General features: G+C 47.9%; 1 protein-coding gene across 1 annotated transcript in view; it reads left to right on the forward strand.

Annotated features, from left to right (window-relative positions):
* PKD2L1 (polycystin 2 like 1, transient receptor potential cation channel) overlaps positions 1 to 19186 on the forward strand; it is a 116590-nt gene that overhangs the window by 22704 nt on the left and 74700 nt on the right. The window lies entirely within an intron of this gene.

Genomic DNA, 19186 nt, shown 5'->3' on the forward strand with positions numbered 1-19186 from the left:
AGGCTTACTTTTTTTAAATTATCCAAACTGAAGCCAAGAACTGTATACACAGTATCAGAGAAAAGAAGGGTGAGAAGGGTATGTATATAGTAACATTAGAGTCCGCAGTTCCTTCTCCTCTCTCAACTTCTAAAATTCTGGCAGCCAGGACTGAACTTTGGAGCAAGCCCCTTCACTCACTCTCATAGCCCAATAGAGAGAAGGTGTATGATGCTGATACTGGGTCTCATTCAAAGGAACAGTGTGCTTTGCAAGGCAGGGCTGAGCTCAGTGTGAAATGCCACATGATCAGAGCCTCCAGTTATAAACAAGCAGCCAAGAATTTTCAGGCAACTGGAGGAATAGATGCACCAAGACAGCAAGCATGAAAGAAAAAACTAGGAGGACTAGATACAAGGTAGGGAGATAAAAACTATTTCCTCTGTCTATTGTTAACATCTTAGACGAATAAGTGAAGAGCTGGTGTTGTGGTGCAGCGGGTTGACCCACTGCTTGCAACACTGTCATCCCATATTGGAGTGGCAGTTTGAGTCCTGGCTGCTCTATTCCAATCCAGCCTACATGCTCCCTGCTAATGTGCCTGGGAAGGCAGCAGATGATGGCTCAAGTACCTGGGGCCCTGACACCTACGTGGGAAACCTGGATAGAGTTCCCAGCTCCTGGCTTCGGCCTGGACCAGCACTGGCTTTTGTGGCCAAAAGGGAGTGAACTAATGGTTAGGGGATCTCTCTCTTCCTCTGTCTCTCTCTACCCCCCTCCCCCATTGCGAACCTCTGCTTTTCAAATACATAAATAAATCTTTAAAACAAAAGCAAAAGAGAAAATGTTACATCAATGGAAAAAGACAGGATACAATAAAAGGAACATTCCAAAAGAATCCCTAGAAATTAAAGGATAATAGCAGACATAAAAACCCAATAGAGGCCTGCGCCGTGGCTCACTAGGCTAATCCTCCACCTTGCGGCGCCGGCACACCGGGTTCTAATCCCGGTCGGGGCGCCAGATTCTGTCCCGGTTGCCCCTCTTCCAAGCCAGCCCTCTGCTGTGGCCCGGGAGTGCAGTGGAGGATGGCCCAAGTACTTGGGCCCTGCACCCCATGGGAGACCAGGAGAAGCACCTGGCTCCTGCCTTTGGATCAGCATGGTGTGCTAGCAGCAGCGCGCCAGCCACGGCGGCCATTGGAGGGTGAACCAAAGGCAAAGGAAGACCTTTCTCTCTGTCTCTCTCACTGTCCACTCTGCCTGTCAAAAAAATAAAAATAATAAAAAATAAATAAAAAAAAACAATAGAAACTTCATAAGATGAAGCTAAGGAAATCTTCCAGAAACCCAAGTGAAAGAAAAAGACATATAAGAGAGGAAATATTTCTTTTTAAAATAGAGGATTACGGGGCTGGCGCTGTGATGTAGCAGGTGAAGCTGCCACCTGCAGTGCAGGCATACCATATGGGTGCTGGTTCATGTCCCAGCTGCTCCACTTCTGATCCAGCTCTCTGCTATGGCCTGGGAAAGCAGTAGAAGATGGCCCACATCCTTGGGCCCCTGCACCTGCGTGGGAGACCCGGAAGAAGCTGCTGGCTCCTGGCTTTGGATTGGCCCAGCTCTGGCTGTTGCAGCCATTTGGGGAGTGAACCAGTGGATGGAAGACATCTCTCCCTCTCTCAGCTTCTCTGTAATCTGATTTTCTTTCTTTCTTTTTTTTTTTTCTTTTTTTTTTTTTTACAGGCAGAGTGGACAGTGAGAGAGAGAGACAGAGAGAAAGGTCTTCCTTTTGCCGCTGGTTCACCCTCCAATGGCCGCTGCGGCACCGCACTGATCCGAAGCCAGGAGCCAGGTGCTTCTCCTGGTCTCCCATGGGGTGCAGGGCCCAAGCACTTGGGCCATCCTCCACTGCACTCCCTGGCCACAGCAGAGAGCTGGCCTGGAAGAGGGGCAACTGGGACAGAATCCAGCGCCCTGACCGGGACTAGAACCCCGTGTGCTGGCGCCGCAAGGCGGAGGATTAGCCTATTGAGCCGCGGCGCCGGCTGTAATCTGACTTTCAAGTAAAGAGAAAAAGTTTTAAAAACAAAAATAAATAAAGGATCAATTCTGAAGATTTGACAGAACAATAAAAGAATGAAAATGAAGGCAGGCAAAGAAGTCATCAATTAATTAAATAGTTTCAAAATTCTCAGCATTAAAAAACAAGCATTTCTAGATTGGAAATGGCCACCAAATTTCCGTGGTGTGTGGAAATGCACCCACATCAGGGACCACCATCATGAATTTTGGAAAGCGGAGAACAGGAGAATATCTTTAAAACACTTTTGTTTTCCTTGAAACAAAAACAGCATGGGATTCTCCAAAACCTGGTAGTAAACCAACTAAGAGGAACCTTGATGACCCAGGAGCGGGGGATTCAACTCAAGAGGGAAGAAAGGAAAACCTCTAGAATGACACTGAAGAGAATACCCAGGTCAAGAACCGCACAACAGATTTACAGGGCATCAGTGCAGGTGGGAGCAAGGGTCCAGGAGAGATTGCTTCAGGGAAAGGAAATTATTACACTACCTGATGGGACCAAATATACTGAGAAAAGATGGAGACCGCTGGTGGAGAGGCTGGGCTGAATTAATGATAAGCACATTAGAAAACCTAAAGAAAATAAAAGACCATTATTGAATCTGGAGCCAAAAATAAAAAAAGTGCAAGAGAAATTATGGGTACGTGACATGGCTCCTGTGTGAGCAATATTTACAGTCACCGTAATATAAACAATGACTACTGATAAAACCAACATTGCAACACAGCTCTATCAGGAGGAAAAAGATGAAATTATCACTTTCCATGATGGGAAGAAATAAATACATATTAAAGAACTGAAATCAGGGGCCTGCACCATGGTGTAGAAGGTAAAGCCTCTGCCTACAGTGCCCACATCCTGTATGGGCACCAGTATGAATCCCAGCTGCTCTATTCCAATCCAGCTACCTGCTAATGTGTTTGGGAAAGCAGCAGCAGATGGCCCAAAAAAAAAAAAAAAATTAAAATTCACTTTTGCAATAATGGAAAAAAAATAAGAAAGAAAAAGAGAGATAAAGGGAACCGTGGGATTAGTGCGAGATCTGCTCTGCCAGGGCCATTAGATGATTTCTCCCTGAGCAATTGAAAGTTTTTCTACTGAGGTTCCAATTTTAGTACAAATATGAAAACCAGCTTGATTTATTCTAGTGTGTTTGCTCTCCCATACGTTCTCTCTCTCTCTCTCTTTTTTTTTTTTTTTTTTGACAGGCAGAGTGGACAGTGAGAGAGAGAGACAGAGAGAAAAGTCTTCCTTTGCCGTTGGTTCACCCTCCAATGGCCGCCGCAGCCGGCGCGCTACGGCCGGCGTACCGCGCTGATCCGATGGCAGAAGCCAGGTGCTTCTGGTCTCCCATGGGGTGCAGGGCCCAAGCACTTGGGCCATCCATCACTGCACTCCCGGGCCATAGCACAGAGCTGGCCTGGAAGAGGGACAACCCGGACAGAATCCGGCGCCCTGACCGGGACTAGAACCTGGTGTACTGGCGCCGCAGGCGGAGGATTAGCATAGTGAGCCACGGCGCCAGCCAAAGCCAGGTCTTTAACTGGTGCCCATATGGGATGCCGGTGCTTCAGGCCAGGGGGTTAACCTGCTGTGCCCTGTTTCCTCCTTTAGAGGTTGGAATGGCCTTGAGGTCCATCGGCCCTTGGGGGAACTCACACTTGTGGAGACTTTAACACTTGGGTTACAGCCTCTATTGTGACTTTCACCTCATTTTGTTGCTTTCTTTGGGCATAAAGGGCAGAAGGATTATTGGCTATGATTTTTTTAAAGACTTTTCTGTACGAAATTCTAGAATATTTCCATTTTTATTCACTGCCTTTTCTGCTGATTCTAAGGCTGGTCCATGATGTTAACAGGGGGACTCTTGGGAGGACAAAGTCAGGATGACCTTGGTAGACCAGGTGGCTCCTCCATTCACTGCTCAAGTGTTCAAGGGAGCAAAGCGTCTTGTTTTAGATGAGATCAAAACAAAACATTCCACTCTATCCTCACCTCTGACCTAGATAGCCCTCTTATCTGCTATCAAGAAGGCATTTTTTTTCTATTTTTAATTAAACAAAGCCCTCTGGGATACCTAATAGCTTGGAGGAATGAATTGGGATTCAAAAAGCTCTCAATAGGTTTCAAAGTTAGGCTTCACCAATGGAATTTACCAGACTTACATTTGAAGTTTCATATTTATGATCAAAATATTCATTTCCTAAGCACATAATGGGGAAAACATATCAGTTCATGTGAAAAAGGCTATGGATCTTGGCTAACTGGAAGCCTAACAAGTTCACAGCATCAAGCATCTAGGGAGTGATTGCAACAACAAAGGTTTTCTCTTTGTACTTTCCTGAGAACATAAGGAAGATTGTTGATGCCATATCAACCAGTTCACCAGTAAATATTTACTAAAGATCTGCTGTGTGTCTTGTTCCAAGAAGCTGCTGTGTCAGCTCAAAACAAAAAGGAAGAACTCAAGGATATTTCAACAGCTGAACAGACAACAGATATATAAAAGTTGATGGCAGTAAAGGAAACTTATATTTAAGTGCTTCAGTTTATCCTGTCTAATCATTTATGTTACCCTTTTTGATTTCATAGCTACTCTATGAGTTGATAAATCAAATACAGTAACCATTTTAAAGATGGGAAAACTGAGGCTCAAAGAAGTTAAACCAGTGATTCACAAACAAATAGCTCTCAGAACCCCTTTGCACCATTAAAATCATTGAGTTAGCTCACAATATATACATACATGAAATAAAAATCAATATATAAATATAAGAGCTACAAAAGTCTAAAAGAAGATTAGGTATGACTCTTTTAACCTGGAATCAGGCAATAATTTAGATATGGCCCCAAACGCATAAGCAACAAAAGAAAAAATAGGTAATTTGGACTACCTGAAAATTAAAAACATTTGTGCTCCAGAAGACACTATGAAAAAGGTGATGGGGCCGATACTGTGGGTAAAGCCGCCGCCTGTGGTGCTGGCATCCCATATGGGCACTGGTTCAAGTCCCGGTTGCTCTACTTTCCGATCCAGCTCCTGGGAAAGCAGTAGAAGATGGCCTATGTCTTTGGGCCCCTGCACCCACGTAGGAGACCCAGAAAAACATCCTGGCTCCAGATGGGCGCAGCTCTGGCGATTGCGGACATCTGGGGAGTGAACCAGCAGATGGAAGACCTCTCTCTCTCTGCCTCTGCCTCTCTGTAAGTCTGCTGTAGAAAGAAAGAGAGAAAGGAAGGAAGGAAGGGAGGGAGGGAGGGAGGGGGAAAAAGGTGAATAGACAACCCATAGAATGGAAGAAAAATACTTACAAATTACACACCTGATGTCTGTTTTCTGTGGCTGTAAGAGGATATCTGAAATGGGGTAACTTATAGAAGAAAGAAGCTTTCTTGGTTCTAGAGGCTGGAGGTCCAATATTGGGCAGCCACGTCCCACTAGTGCTTCAGACTGACACGGCAGCAGTGGGAAAGGGCAGAGGGCACCTGCTGAGTGGAGAAGGACAGACTCAAGGCTGCTGCACTGTATAACAACCCATTCTCATAGTCCTCCAAGAACTGCTTTAATCTCGTCTTCCTTTTTAATATTTATTTGCTTATTTATTTGAAAGTCAGAGTTACAGAGAAGGAGAGGCAGAGATCTTCCATTTGCTGGTTCACTCCCAAAATGGTCTCAATGGTCAGGACTGGGCCAGGCTGAGGCCAGGAGCCAACATCTTCTTCTGGGTGTCCCATGTGGTTTCAGGGGCACTTGCGCCATCTTCCACTGCTTTCTCAGGTGCATTAACAAGAAGGTGGATGGGAAGTAGAGCAGCTGAAACTCAAACTGGTGTCCATATGGGATGCTGGCACTGCCACAGTGCTTTAATCTGTCTTAATAACCTGATCATTTCCTAATTGTCCCACTGCTTCTCAGCACTGCCATATTGAGAATAAATTTCTTCTTCTTTTTTTTTTTTTTTTTACTTTTTGACAGGCAGAGTGGACAGTGAGAGAGAGAGACAGAGAGAAAGTGAGAGAGAGAGACAGAGAGAAAGGTCTTCCTTTGCCATTGGTTCACCCTCCAATAGCCGCCGCGGCCGGCGCACCGCGCTGATCCGAAGGCAGGAGCCAGGTGTTTCTCCTGGTCTCCCATGGGGTGCAGGGCCCAAGCACTTGGGCCATCCTCCACTGCACTCCCTGGCCACAGCAGAGGGCTGGCCTGGAAGAGGGGCAACCGGGACAGAATCCGGCACCCCGACCAGGACTAGAACCCTGTGTGCCGGCGCTGCAAGGCGGAGGATTAGCCTAGTGAGATGCGGCGCCGGCCTGAGAATAAATTTCAACATAATTTTGGAAGAGACAAATCACATTCAAATTATAGCATCAGATAAAGGATGGTTATCTGTAATAGATAATGAATCCTTACAATTAAACCTTAAAGAAAAAAAAGTCCAATTTTTGAATGGATTTGAATAGACATTTCTCCGAAGATATACAGGCAACCAATAAGCACACGAAAAGATGCTCAGTATCATTAGTCATCAGGAAAATGTCCACCAAAACCTTGATGAGACACCTCTTCACATTCACCGGGATTAGTATAATGACAAAACAAAGTTAATAAGTGTTGGATAGGATTTGAAAAGTTTGGAACACTTGTATGCCAGTGCTAGGGATGGAGGTTGGTACACCTGCTTTGGAAAACATATTGGCAATTCCTCAGTAGTTTAGCATAGAGCTACCCTGTGACCCAGTGATTCTCCTGGAGAACTGAAAATATTCGTCTACACAAAAAAATTGCCCATGAATACTTGAAATAGTAGCATTATTCATAATAACTATAAAGTTGAAACAATGCAAATATCTGTTAACTGACAAGTTGATAAATAAAAAGAGGTATATCCATATAATGGAATATTAGTCAACAATTAAAAAAAGAACAACATGGGTCTGGCGTAGTGGTGCAGTGGATTAAGCTGCTGCTTGCAATGCCAGCATCCCGTATTGGTGCACCAGTTTGAATCCCAGATGCTCCACTTCTGATCCAATTCCCTGCTAGTGCTCTTGGGAAAATGGTAGAAGACAGTCCAAGACCTTGTGCCCCTGTCATCCATGTCGGAGGTCTGGAGGGAGTTCCTGACTCCTGGTCTCAGCCTGGCCCAGTCCCAGCTATTTTGGCCATTTGCGAAATGAACTAGGAGACAAATCTCTTTCTCTCCCTGTCTCTCCCTCTCTCTCACTCACCTTTCTTTCTTTCTTTCTTTCTTTCTTTTTTTTTTTTTTTAAGATTTTATTTATTTATTTGACAGGTAGAGTTACAGACGGTGAGAAAGAGACACAGAGACAGAGAGAAACGTCTTCCTTCCATTGGTTCACCCCCCAAATGGCCGCTGCAGCAGGCGCTGCGCCAATCCGAAGCCAGGAGCCAGGTTCCTCTTCCTGGTCTCCCATGCGGGTGTAGGGCCCAAGCACTTGGGCCATCCTCCATGCTTTCCCAGGCCACAGCAAAGAGCTGGACTGGAAGACGAGAAACTGGGACTAGAACACCAGACCCTCACTCCACCTTTCAAATAATAAAATAAAACTTTAAAAAATGCTGACACAAGCTACAAAGTGGATGAATGAAGTGTGAAAACACTGAGCTAAGTGAAAGAAGCCAGAGACAAAGGAACACATATCATGTGATCCCACTTATGTGAAATGCCCAGAATGGGCAAATCTACGGGGCAGAAAGTAGGATTGGATTTGCTTAGGACTGAGGGTAGAAGATCACTGAGGGGAAGTGAGGAGTGAGCACTCATGGGTACTGTGTTCTTCTGGGGGTAACTGAAACATGTGAAAGTTCATTGTGATGATGGTTGCACAACTCTGAATGTACCAAAAACCATTGAACATTAAACTTCAAGATTTTAAAAGTATGCAAACTATAGCTCATTAAGCAGTTCTAAAAGACTATAGAAGACCCTGAATAGTTTTTGTTTATGTGGGTTATATCTATTAATATTCACCAATTAAGAGTTGGTGTTGTGGCATAGAGGGTTAAACTGCTGCCTGGGGCTGATGCCATGGCTCACTTGGTTAATCCTCCACCTTTGGCGCTGGCATCCCATATGGGCGCCGGGTTCTAGTTTCGGTTGCTTCTCTTCCAGTCCAGCTCTCTGCTGTGGCCCGGGAGGGCAGTGGAGGATGCTCAGGTGCTTTGGGCCCTGTACCCACATGGGAGACCAGGAGGGAGCCCCTGGCTCCTGGCTTCGGATTGGTGTACCTCCAGCCATGGCGACCATTTTGGGGGGTGAACCAATGGAGGGAGGACCTTTCTCTCTGTCTTTCTCTCTCACTAACTCTATCTGTCAAATAAACAAATAAAAAACAAACAAAAAGCTGCTGAAATCCCAGTGGGCACTGGTTCATGTCCCAGCTGCCCTGCTCCCTGCTAATGACCTGGTTACAGCAGCAGCAAAGGGCCCAAGTGTTTGGGCCCCTGCCACCCATGTGGGAGACCCGGATGAAGCTCTAGAGTGGGCCTTTGCTGCCATTTGGGGAGTGAACCAGCAAATGGAAGATCTCTCTCTCTCTCTCTCTCTCTCTGATTCTCCCACTCTCTGTAACTCTGAATTTCAAAATAAATAAATCTTTTTTAAAAATTCACCAATCAGAAACTAAAATAGAGGGGCTGGCACTGTGGTGTAGTGGGTAAAGCCACTGCCTGCAGTGTTGTCATCACATATGGGTGCCAATTCAAGTGCTGGCTGCTCCACTTATGGTCCAGCTCTCTGCTATGGCCTAGGAAAGCAGCAGATGTCCTAAGTCATTGAGCCCCTGCACCTGTGAGGGAGAACTGGAAGAAGCTCCCAGTTCCTGGCTTCAGATCAGCCCAGCTCCAGCCACTGCAGCCATTTGGGGAGTGAACCAGCAGATGGAAGACTGTGAACAGTGCCACATAAAAGACTTTAAAAATTCTAGTTTTTGAGCCGGCGCCACGGCTCACTAGGCTAATCCTCCGCCTAGCGGCGCCGGCACACCAGGTTCTAGTCCCGGTCGGGGCGCCGGATTCTGTCCTGGTTGCCCCTCTTCCAGGCCAGCCCTCTGCTGTGGCCAGGGAGTGCAGTGGAGGATGGCCCAGATGCTTGGGCCCTGCACCCCATGGGAGACCAGGAAAAGCACCTGGCTCCTGGCTCCTGCCATCGGATCAGCGCGGTGCGCCGGCCGCAGCGCGCCGGCCGCGGCGGCCATTGGAGGGTGAACCAACAGCAAAGGAAGACCTTTCTCTCTGTCTGTCTCTCTCTCACTGTCCACTCTGCCTGTCAAAAAAAAAAAAAAAAATTCTAGTTTTTGATCAGAGGCTCAAATTTTATCATTGGAATAGATTTTGCATATTGTTTCTTAGACATAACAATTCTACCTTACTAATATTTGAGAAAAATCTCCCAAATACCTGTGTCTAACCATAGTTTTTTCATTCTTTCAAGAAAAAGTGCTAAGACAGGAAAAAGTGGTTAATTTATCTTGTGACTAAAATGATTACACTAATGCTTTTCCTTAATATAACCATGGTTCTTTGGCAGGTATCAAAGTTGCTTTAGGTGTACTTCCTGCCTCAAGTCACAGAATTTTAAAAGGATGTATTCTCAAAGATCAATGTTTAATATAACCAATAATTCTTCCTTCTTTATCAAGAACATCTTAAATGAAAGTGAATTCATCTTTGAGTGCATGGCAGTGAAAAGGAAAACGACCACTGCTACAGCTTGGTGCTGTTGCCTAATGCCTGTTAGGGGACAGGGGCCAACCCACCACTGCTTGGTACTCCCCATACAAATGTCAACATTATGGTGGAAAATGACAAATAAAAGCCAAATATTATTATGTGTATCACTGTGGCCTCGCAGATCCCCTGAAAAGTCACTGGGGTGAATTCAGGGGTCCACAGACCACACATAGAAAACCTCAGCTTGGGGGCCAGCATTGTGGTGCAGTGGGTTAAGCTACCACCTGTGATGCCGGCATCCCATATCAGAGTGCTGGTTCAAGGCCCAGCTGTTCCACTTCTGATCCAACTTCTTGCTAGTGCTTCTGGGTAAGCAGTTGAAGATAGCTCATGTACTTGAGCCCTACCATCCATGTGGAAGATTAGGATGAAATTCCTGGCTCTTGAAACCATTTGGGGAATGAAGTAGCAGATGGAAGATCTTTCGCGAGCGCGCGCGTGTGTGTGTGTGTGTGTGTGTGTGTGACTCTGCCTTTCGAGTAAGTGAATCTTGAAAAGAAAACGTCTGCATTAAATGCCAAAGTTATGGACTTAGTAAGCAATGGGAAGAACATTTAAAACTAAATCATGGCTGGTGCCACAGCTCACTAGGCTAATCCTCCGCCTGCGGCGCTGGCACACCAGGTTCTAGTCCCGGTCGGGGCGCCGGATTCTGTCCCGGTTGCCCCTCTTCCAGGCCAGCTCTCTGCTGTGGCCTGGGAGTGCAGTGGAGGATGGCCCAAGTGCTTGGGCCCTGCACCTGCATGGGAGACCAGGATAAGTACCTGGCTCCTGCCTTCGGATCAGCGCAGCGCGCCGGCCGCGGCGGCCATTGGAGGGTGAGCCAACAGCAAAGGAAGACCTTTCTCTCTGTCTCTCACTGTCCACTCTGCCTGTCAAAAAAAAAAACGAAATCATAATGACTTCTGGTCTAAAGATTCTTCCACTTTGCAAAATGAATGACACATTTATAAAGTGTAGTGAGAACTCATCTTCAAGCCAAATTATTAAGTTTCTACCACAGGCCTATTTTGAAAAGCAATTAGTGGTTTATCAATTAGGTCTGATAACAGTAAGCTCATCTAGTCTGGATCATTAAAGATAGCTTGAACAGATTTGCTGAAACCATGAAGGGATCTAAATAGCTAGAGATTAAAGGAGACAAAGTTGACATCCATTGCACAGACTGAAAATAATGATACCTAAGACCTACTGCATTATGTTTGGTTGAAGGAGTTTTATGAATTTGAAATCACAGGATCTCAAAAGTAGGTGAAATCTAAGAGAAAATCTAGTCCATTAGCTCATCCCGTGCAGGACCCGTCACACAGCATTTGGCACAGGTGGAACAGATCTGGAGAGGAGGGGCTTACCCATCCCAAGACGTCTTAGAACAGCTCAGGTTATTTAGACCTAGCACTGGGTCCCTTCCTCTCCACAACCACACCGTAATAGCCTCGTGGTGTAACTGCTTTATTCAGTCCTCTGGAGCAATAAGAAACAGGTCTACTTCCTCTCCTGTCGTGTAAGTCGACAGCTAAGTCTCCTCATACACTTTTCCTTTTTCAGTCTAAAGGTATTCGAGTTTTTCAACTTTACTTGCTGTCCAACCCATTTCATTGTCTTTTGCTTCTCTGTAGCTTGTGTGTGGTTCTCCAGGCCTTGCTCCCAGCCCTGTCTCCTCCCTGCACTTGTCCTCAGTGAACTTTCCCTTCCCACTGATGGAGCCCTTGTGTTCCAGGCCTTGTGCTCTCTTCTGCCACTGAATCCTCAGCACAACCCCTGTGAATTAGGGATGCACAGCAGTCAGACAAAGTGCTCCCATCTAATAGCTCTGCTTTCAAATACCTGGCAAGAGCCAAGAGCTGGGGATTCAACCAAAGTCCCCCACGTGGGTGGCAGGAAACAACTACTTGAGCCATCACTGAAGCTGAAGTCAGGAGCCAGAGCAGGGACTGAAACCCAGGCACTCTGATATGCCTGTAGCTGCTATAAAACTCCCTACTCCTAGGTTGTGGCACAGTGGATTAAGCTGCCACCTGCAATGTCTGCATCCCATGTGGGAGCTGGTTCAAGTCCCTGATGCTCCACTTTCCATCCAGCTCCCTGCTAATGTATCTGAAAAGCGGTGGGTGATGGCCCAAGTGCTTGGGTTCATGCCATCCATGGGGGAGATCTAGATGGAGTTCCTGGTTCCTGGCTACAGCTTGGCCCAGCCCTGGCCATTGCAACCATTTGGGGAGTGAACCAGAATGTGAAAGATCTCTCCCTCTCTATTTACTCTGCCTTTCAAATAAATAAATAATTCTTAAAAAAAAAAAATAAAAATAAAAACTCGGCCGGCACTGCAGCTCACTTGGCTAACCCTCCACCTGCGGCGCCGGCACCCTGGGTTCTAGTCCCGGTTGGGGTGCCAGATTCTGTCCCAGTTGCTCCTCTTCCAGTCCAGCCCTCTGCTGTGGCCCGTGAGTACAGTGGAGGATGGCCCAAGTGCTTGGGCCCTGCACCTGCATGGGAGACCAGGATAAGTACCTGGCTCCTGGCTTCGGATCTGTGCAGCGCGCTGGCCGTATTAGCCATTTGGGAAGTGAACCAATAGAAGGAAGATGTTTCTCTCTGTCTGTGTCTCTCTCTCACTGTCTAACTCTGCCTGTCAAAAATAAAAAAAATAAAAAAATAAAAAAACACCTCTCTACCCCTTTTAAATAAAGGCACTACAGTTTAAGAATGTTTGGTCCTATGTACCCATCACCTCATTCAAAATATGACAGTTCCAACAACCTAAAACTTCCCTCACACACTACTTTTTAATTTCAGTGTTTCTCTTAAGATACATTGAACATCTTTTGATAGCAAAGAATATATTTTTTAAAGATTCATTTATTTATTTGAAAGTCAGAGTTACGCAGAGAGAGAGAGAGGTCTTCCATCCGATGGTTCACTCCCCAATTGGCTGCAATGGTCAGAGCTGTGCCAAACCAAAACTAGGAGCCAGAAGCTTCTTCTGGGTCTCCCACATGGATGCAGGAGCCCAAGGACTTGGTCCATCTTCTACTGCTATCCCAGGCCATAGCAGAGAGCTGGATTGGAAGTGGAGCAGCTGGGTCTTGAACCTGCGCCCATATGGGATGCTGGCGCTTCAGGCCAGGGCGTTAACCTGCTGCACCATAGCACTGGCCCCACAATCAATATATTTTTACAACATAATTTTCATGGCCAAATCAGATTTCATCAAATGGATGCTTAATGAATTATTAGTATTTTTAAAGATTTATTTTATTTATTTGAAAGTCAGAGTAACAGAGATAGAGACAGAGAGAGAGAAGTCTTCCATCTGCTGGTTCACTCCCCAGATGGTCGCAATAGCCGGAGCTGCACCAATTCAAAGCCAGGAGCCAGGAGCTTCTTCCGGGTCTCCTACGTGGGTGCAGGGGCCCAAGGATTTGGGCCATTTTCTGCTATCCCATACCATAGCAGAGAGCTGGATCGGAAGAGGAGCAGCTGGGACTAGAAACGGCGCCTATATGGGATGCCGGTGCTTCAGGCCAGGGCTTTAACCCTCTGAGACACAGCTCCAGCCTCTTGATGAATTATTTAATCAACACGGATGCAGGAGGTTTTTCTTTTCTTTTTAATTTTCTGCTTCCTCTTCCTTTTTTCACTTCCACTATTTTAGATTTTATTTTATTTTATTAAAACATCTATTTTACTTATTTGAAAGACAGTGTTACAGAGAGAGGTAGAGACAGAGAGAGAGGTCTTCCATCCAAAGATTCACTCCCCAGATGGCCGCAACAGCTGGAGCTGCGCTGATCCAAAGCCAGGAGCCAAGAGCTTCTTCCAGGTCTCCCACGTAGGTGCAGGAACTCAAGGACCTGGGCCATCTTCCACTGCCTTCCCAGGCCACAGCAGAGAGCTGGATTAGAAGAGGAGCAGCCGGGACTTGAACCAGCGCCCATATGGGATACCGGTGCTTCTGGCCAGGGCTTTAACCTGCGGGGCCACAGTGCTGGCCCCGTGAATTTCTAGTTTTATCATGAGAATAGGATGATCCCTCTGATGGCTTTTGTGCTTCATCTTGACCAAGCTAGATAGGATTACAATGCCAGTCTTCTGATGGGCTTTGTCCCACCCTCTTAATGCTTCCTTGAAAGACCTCACTTTGACATGATAGCTGGTGTCTCCCTTTCTCAGAGCCTCCTTCCTGGCTGCTGCTTTGCTTGCCTTTCTCATTGTCCTGTCTGCATTGAAATTCTTCTACCTGAGACAAGAACCCAGGTCACCTTTCTTCATAACCATTTCCCCATAATAATCATTCTAGGTTGAGACCACAGGATCCCTCATCTGAGTCTGACAGTAACTTGAGAACTGGTGCCCCAGCCCCCACCTGGTCCCTCTCTGCTCTGCCCTTTGCCCACCACAGCTGCCTCTCTGAAACCAGGACCAGATCATGTTCTTTCCTGCTTGGAATGTCTGGTGACTCCTTATCACCTGCAGAAGCTGGGCTGCACCCTCCATGCAGGCCCAAAGCCGCCTTGCCACATTCCCTGCCTCCCCACCTCACACACTTCCTGCTCCAGCTCTGCAGCCAGGCAGATCCTGAACACTCTGGGATTTCTGTGCCTTCATTCCCCCTCTCCTTAGGGCAGGCGTTTGTCACAGTCTGCAGCCCTTAAGACTCCTTTGGAGATGCGTGCATTCCACATCAGAGTCATGGGTTGGAGTCCCAGCTCCTCCAATTCAGACCCAGCTTCCTGCTAACCTACAGCCTTGGAGGCAGTGGATGACAGCTGGAGTCGCTGAGTCCCTCCTGCCATCCACGTGGGAGGCCACAGGAGACTGGGATTGGGTTCCAGCTCCTGGCCTTCTCCTGGCCAGCCCTGGCTGTTGCTGTATTTGGGGGAGGGGGGGGCAGCGAATGGAAGATGTCTCCATCTCCCTCTTTCTCTCTCACTGCCTTTCAGATTACACTAAGGTGACTTCTGCTCTCCGCATGCCCACCCCGCTGTCTGTTCCGCTGACTCTCGGCCCCTCTCCCTGCTCCCCAGTGGCTGTTTGCAGTGAGCTCTGCCTGGGGCCTGCTCTGGTCAGCCAAGGCCACAGGGCCTCCAAGGCCGCTGTGGACCAGAGGTGCAGGGGAGGGAACCGCAGGGGGAGGCCGGGCAGAGAGCGAGGCCACAGCCCTGTCTGCGGTTGCCCCGAAGAGAAGCGGGGGCCCTCTGCGGGGAAGGAACCTGCTCTCCACTGCGATGCACGTGAAACTCCGACCCACTACTAGTGCGCCCGCACTTCCCCATTCCCGGGGAGGGCAGACTGAGGGCTGGGAGAGGAGCGCCTGAGGCAGACGCCCTGAAAGGAAAAATGCCACCAGGCCCTGGTGCTTCACAGGAGCGGGAGGCTGGAACGATCGCGCCTCCTGGTTGGAGCAGATGGAATCAGACAAGCTTGGCGGCTGCTGATTGGCTCCGCCGGGTCAGGCGCTGTTGGCTGGCTTGTGTGTCAGTAGCTTGCAGGACCTGGGTCTGTGACCGACAGTAACCCCGGTGGGAGGGGCGGGGCGCGCCTGTCCTCAGGCTCCTGCTGGCAGCCAGCCAGGCTCAGACAGGCCCGCCCTCAGCAGAGGGGGCTGGGCGAGAGCCAGGCAGGCGGTGGCTTGGGGATGTTCAGTGGAGCTGAGTGCTGCGTGCCCACCCGCCTGGCTGCCGCTGGCCCATGGCTTCCACGCAGAGCCGCTGGCTTTGTGCACTGGGCCTTGCGTGTTTGGGAGAGTTTGGTGTGGATCTGCATGAGGACAGAGGTGTTGGAGGTGGCTGAGGCGTGGTGTTATAGCCACGTGGGTGGCTGTCGTGGCTGTGCCCAAGTGACCACAGGGAGGGGGTTCATGGCCTGGCCTGCCCCGGCTCCCTAGGCCCTATGGTGAAAAAAGTGAGAGTGGACGCTTTGGCCCCGGGAGAACCTTTCTGGCAGAGGTGCCATGTGGCCACCCTCTACCCCAGGGAGAAGGGCAGTCTGGGGACCAGCGTTCTTGGGGGTAGGGAGGAGAAAGGGACAGATGTGTCCACATGAAGGAGCAGAGGTGACCTGGTGCGTTGCTGGTGCGGTGCCAGTGGGGCCAGCCCCTGTGGAGACATTAAACACAGAATAACCCTGTGTCCCAGCCCTCCATGCCTAGGTAGATACCCGAGTGAATTGCAGGCAGGTGTCCATAGCAGCACTGTTCACAGTAGCAAAAAGGTGGTGACAGCTCACACAGTCATCAGCGGATGAACTGGTAAACCACCATCCGTGGTACCAGCACACACTGGGGGCAGGAGGCAATGAACGGCATGCAGTACCAATCCTTACCCACAACACGGGTGACCATCAATCACGTTATTTTAAGGAAGGAGCCCAGCATATGATGTCATATTCCATTGCTATGAAATATCCAGAACTGATAACTTCTTAGATACAGAGCAGATTAGTGTTTGCCAGGGATTGGGATGCAGTGGGGGTGGGGGTGGGGGTGGGAAGAAGATGAGGAGTCACTGTTGAATAGACAGGGTTTTCTTTGGGATGGTGAAAAGGTTTTGAAAGTAGAGGTGATGGATGCACAATGTAGTGAATGCACTAAATGCCACAAAACTATACGCTTTCACATGGTTTTATGTTATGTAAATTCCATTATAGTTAAAATGTTTGTGCATGTATATATATCTGAAAGAAACAAATAAACCCACTGAAAGATGATTTTCTACTGTCCAGAATTCTCTAAGGAATGAGAAAACAGCCATGGATCATTCTGGCCCCTTCACGGCCCAAGTGTTCATTTTCTTCTTTGCTCATTTCCTCTCTTTGTTCACCAAGGTTTTTATATTAATTTTTAAAGATACTTTTTTAAAAGATTTATTTATTTATTTGAAAAACAGAGTTACAGAGAGGCAGAGAGAGAGAGAGAGAGAGAGAGAGAGAGATCTCCTCAAATGGCCACAGGGCTAGAGCTGGGCTGATCCAAAGTCAGGAACCAGGAGCCTCCTCTTGACCTCCCATGTGAGTGTAGGGGCCCAAGCACTTGGGCCATCTTTCACTGGTTTCCCAAGCCATAGAAATGAGCCAGATTAAAAGTGGAGCAGCTGGAACTTGAACTAGTACCCAAATGGGATGCTGGCAGCTTTACCAAATGGATGACAGCTTTACCCACTACACCACAGTGCCGTCCCCTCACCAAGGTTTTTAAAGCCTCATCTGGCCCTCGCTACTCACTGCTCCCTATTGGGAAATGGCTCAAGAGAGAGGCCCTTTTGGCTGCATCGAGGAGGTCCTGGCCTGGGCAAAGAACCCTGTGAGTCAGCAGAGCCCACACTGAGCCCTTGTGAGCCCTCTGTGGCCTGGGTGTGGCAGACTTGGGTCCCCAAAGTGGGAGGTTCGTGCTTCCAGCAACCCCATGGAATTCCTTGGAGCCTGTGATTAGGGCTTGTGGCATTTGCCCCAAAGTTAATGTGTAAGAATCAGTGTTTTGCCTGTGGCAAAAAATGTTAAGTACAAGTCACAGAATAGGACTCCCACTCCCTGTGACATTTCACAGAGTCACACAGTCAGAATTTAAAACAAGACGTGAGATCTTTCCAGCTCTTTGACTATTTAGCGCAGGGAGTCATTTCTGAAAGAGGAGGCTGTCCTTGCAGAGTGCAAGACCATGCAGGAGAGTGGGGGTGCTGGGAAAGAGAGGGGAAAGGTCAGGCAAGTTGCTGTGGTTTGACAGGACCACTTAGCACTCAGGCACGGGTGAGGAGGAAGGTGGGTCCCTGGGTGGAGTGAGTTGGGTCTTCCTGGCAGAGGAGGCATCCCCAGTGTGTGCATGAGTGAAGCTCCCTGCCATTGCTACCCCAAGGAAGGGCCACACCAGGCTTTGCCTCTGAGTGTTAGTGACTATCACCGTTCCTATACTTGGATGTGTGAGAGATGTAGGCTTCACTAGTTTTTCATCTGCTCCATGCCCAGGAGAGCCAGGTGTTAGGATCGCGGTTCTGGAGCCAGATCAGAGCACCAGGCTCACTCCCTCACAGATTTCTCCCTGAGGCACAGGGAGAATGTGGTTTGCTTTAGAGTGGTGACTCCAAGCTCCATCTGAGTTATACCATGTATCAGTCCTCATGCTTTTTCATGACTGAACAATATCTTGTTGCATAAACTTACCATATATATGTATTCATCTGTTAATGAACATTTAAGTTGTTTCTACTTTTTGGTTTTTACATCATGCTTCTATGAATATTCATGTACAAATTTCTGTGTAGACATGTTCTTTTGGCCATATATTTAGGAACAGAAACACTAGATCATCTGTTATCTGTTTTTTTTTTAATGTTTATTTATTTTCATCCATTTGAAAAGCAGAGTGACAGAGAATACAAGAGATAGAGAATGATCTTCCATCTACTTATTCACTACTCAAATGCCCACAGATAGCAAGGGCTGGGTCAGGCTGAAGCCTGGAGGCTGGAACTCCATCTGAGTCTCCCTCATGGGTGGCAGAGGTCCAAGCACTTGAGCCATCATCTGCTGCCTCCCAGGATACATTAATAGGAAGCTGGATTATAAGCAAAGGTGTTGGGTTGGCATTGTGGTGTAGTGGGTTAAATAGCTGCCTGGGACACTGGTTCAAGTCCTGGCTGCTCTACTTCAAATCCAGCTCCTGCTAATGCACCTTGGAAAGCAGTAAAGGATGGCCTAGGAGCTTGGGCCCTGCACCCACATGGGAGACCCAGAGGAAGCTCCTGGCCTCAGCCTGGCCCAGTCCTGACCATTGCTGCCATTTAGGGAGTAGACCAGTGACTAAATGAGGCTAAGGACTAAGTGAACCACCCCTGTTGTCTCCCAGCTGGAAGTGAGGGCTGGAGCCCGTGAGTGAAACTCGGGCACTCTGATGAAGGACGCCGGTGTCCTAACCAGCTTCTTAACCACTAGGCCAAATATGCCCTCCACTCGGCCTATTTTTACATTGGTTACTTGTCATTCTGTTGAGTTGTAAGAGTTCCTTTTATTCTTTAGTTATTAATCCTCTATCATATATATGGTTTGCAAGTAGTATTTAGCAAAAGCTAAAGGTCAAAGGAAGCCTTGTGCTCATGAAGCCCTCCTTGCTCCTGGAAATGACAAACTTTCTCTGAATCCATTTCCTTCTTGTTTGCTGTGGTGCCATAGAATGCTTGGAACTTGATTTGTTCCCTGGAGGGGAGGACATTTTAGACAGAAATGAGCTGGACTGCCCAGAGGTTGCAAGATCAGGAATGGATTTCCCAGGCCTTGTGTCTCCTGCTACTTCCCTACTCCCTCAGGGTCTCTGTCTTGGGTCCTTGGGACCATGTGACAACACAGGGGCAACCTGGCTACCCCCAGGCTAAGGCGCCAGAA

The sequence above is a fragment of the Oryctolagus cuniculus genome, chromosome 15, assembly GCF_964237555.1.
Source record: "Oryctolagus cuniculus chromosome 15, mOryCun1.1, whole genome shotgun sequence".
NCBI lineage: Eukaryota > Metazoa > Chordata > Mammalia > Lagomorpha > Leporidae > Oryctolagus > Oryctolagus cuniculus.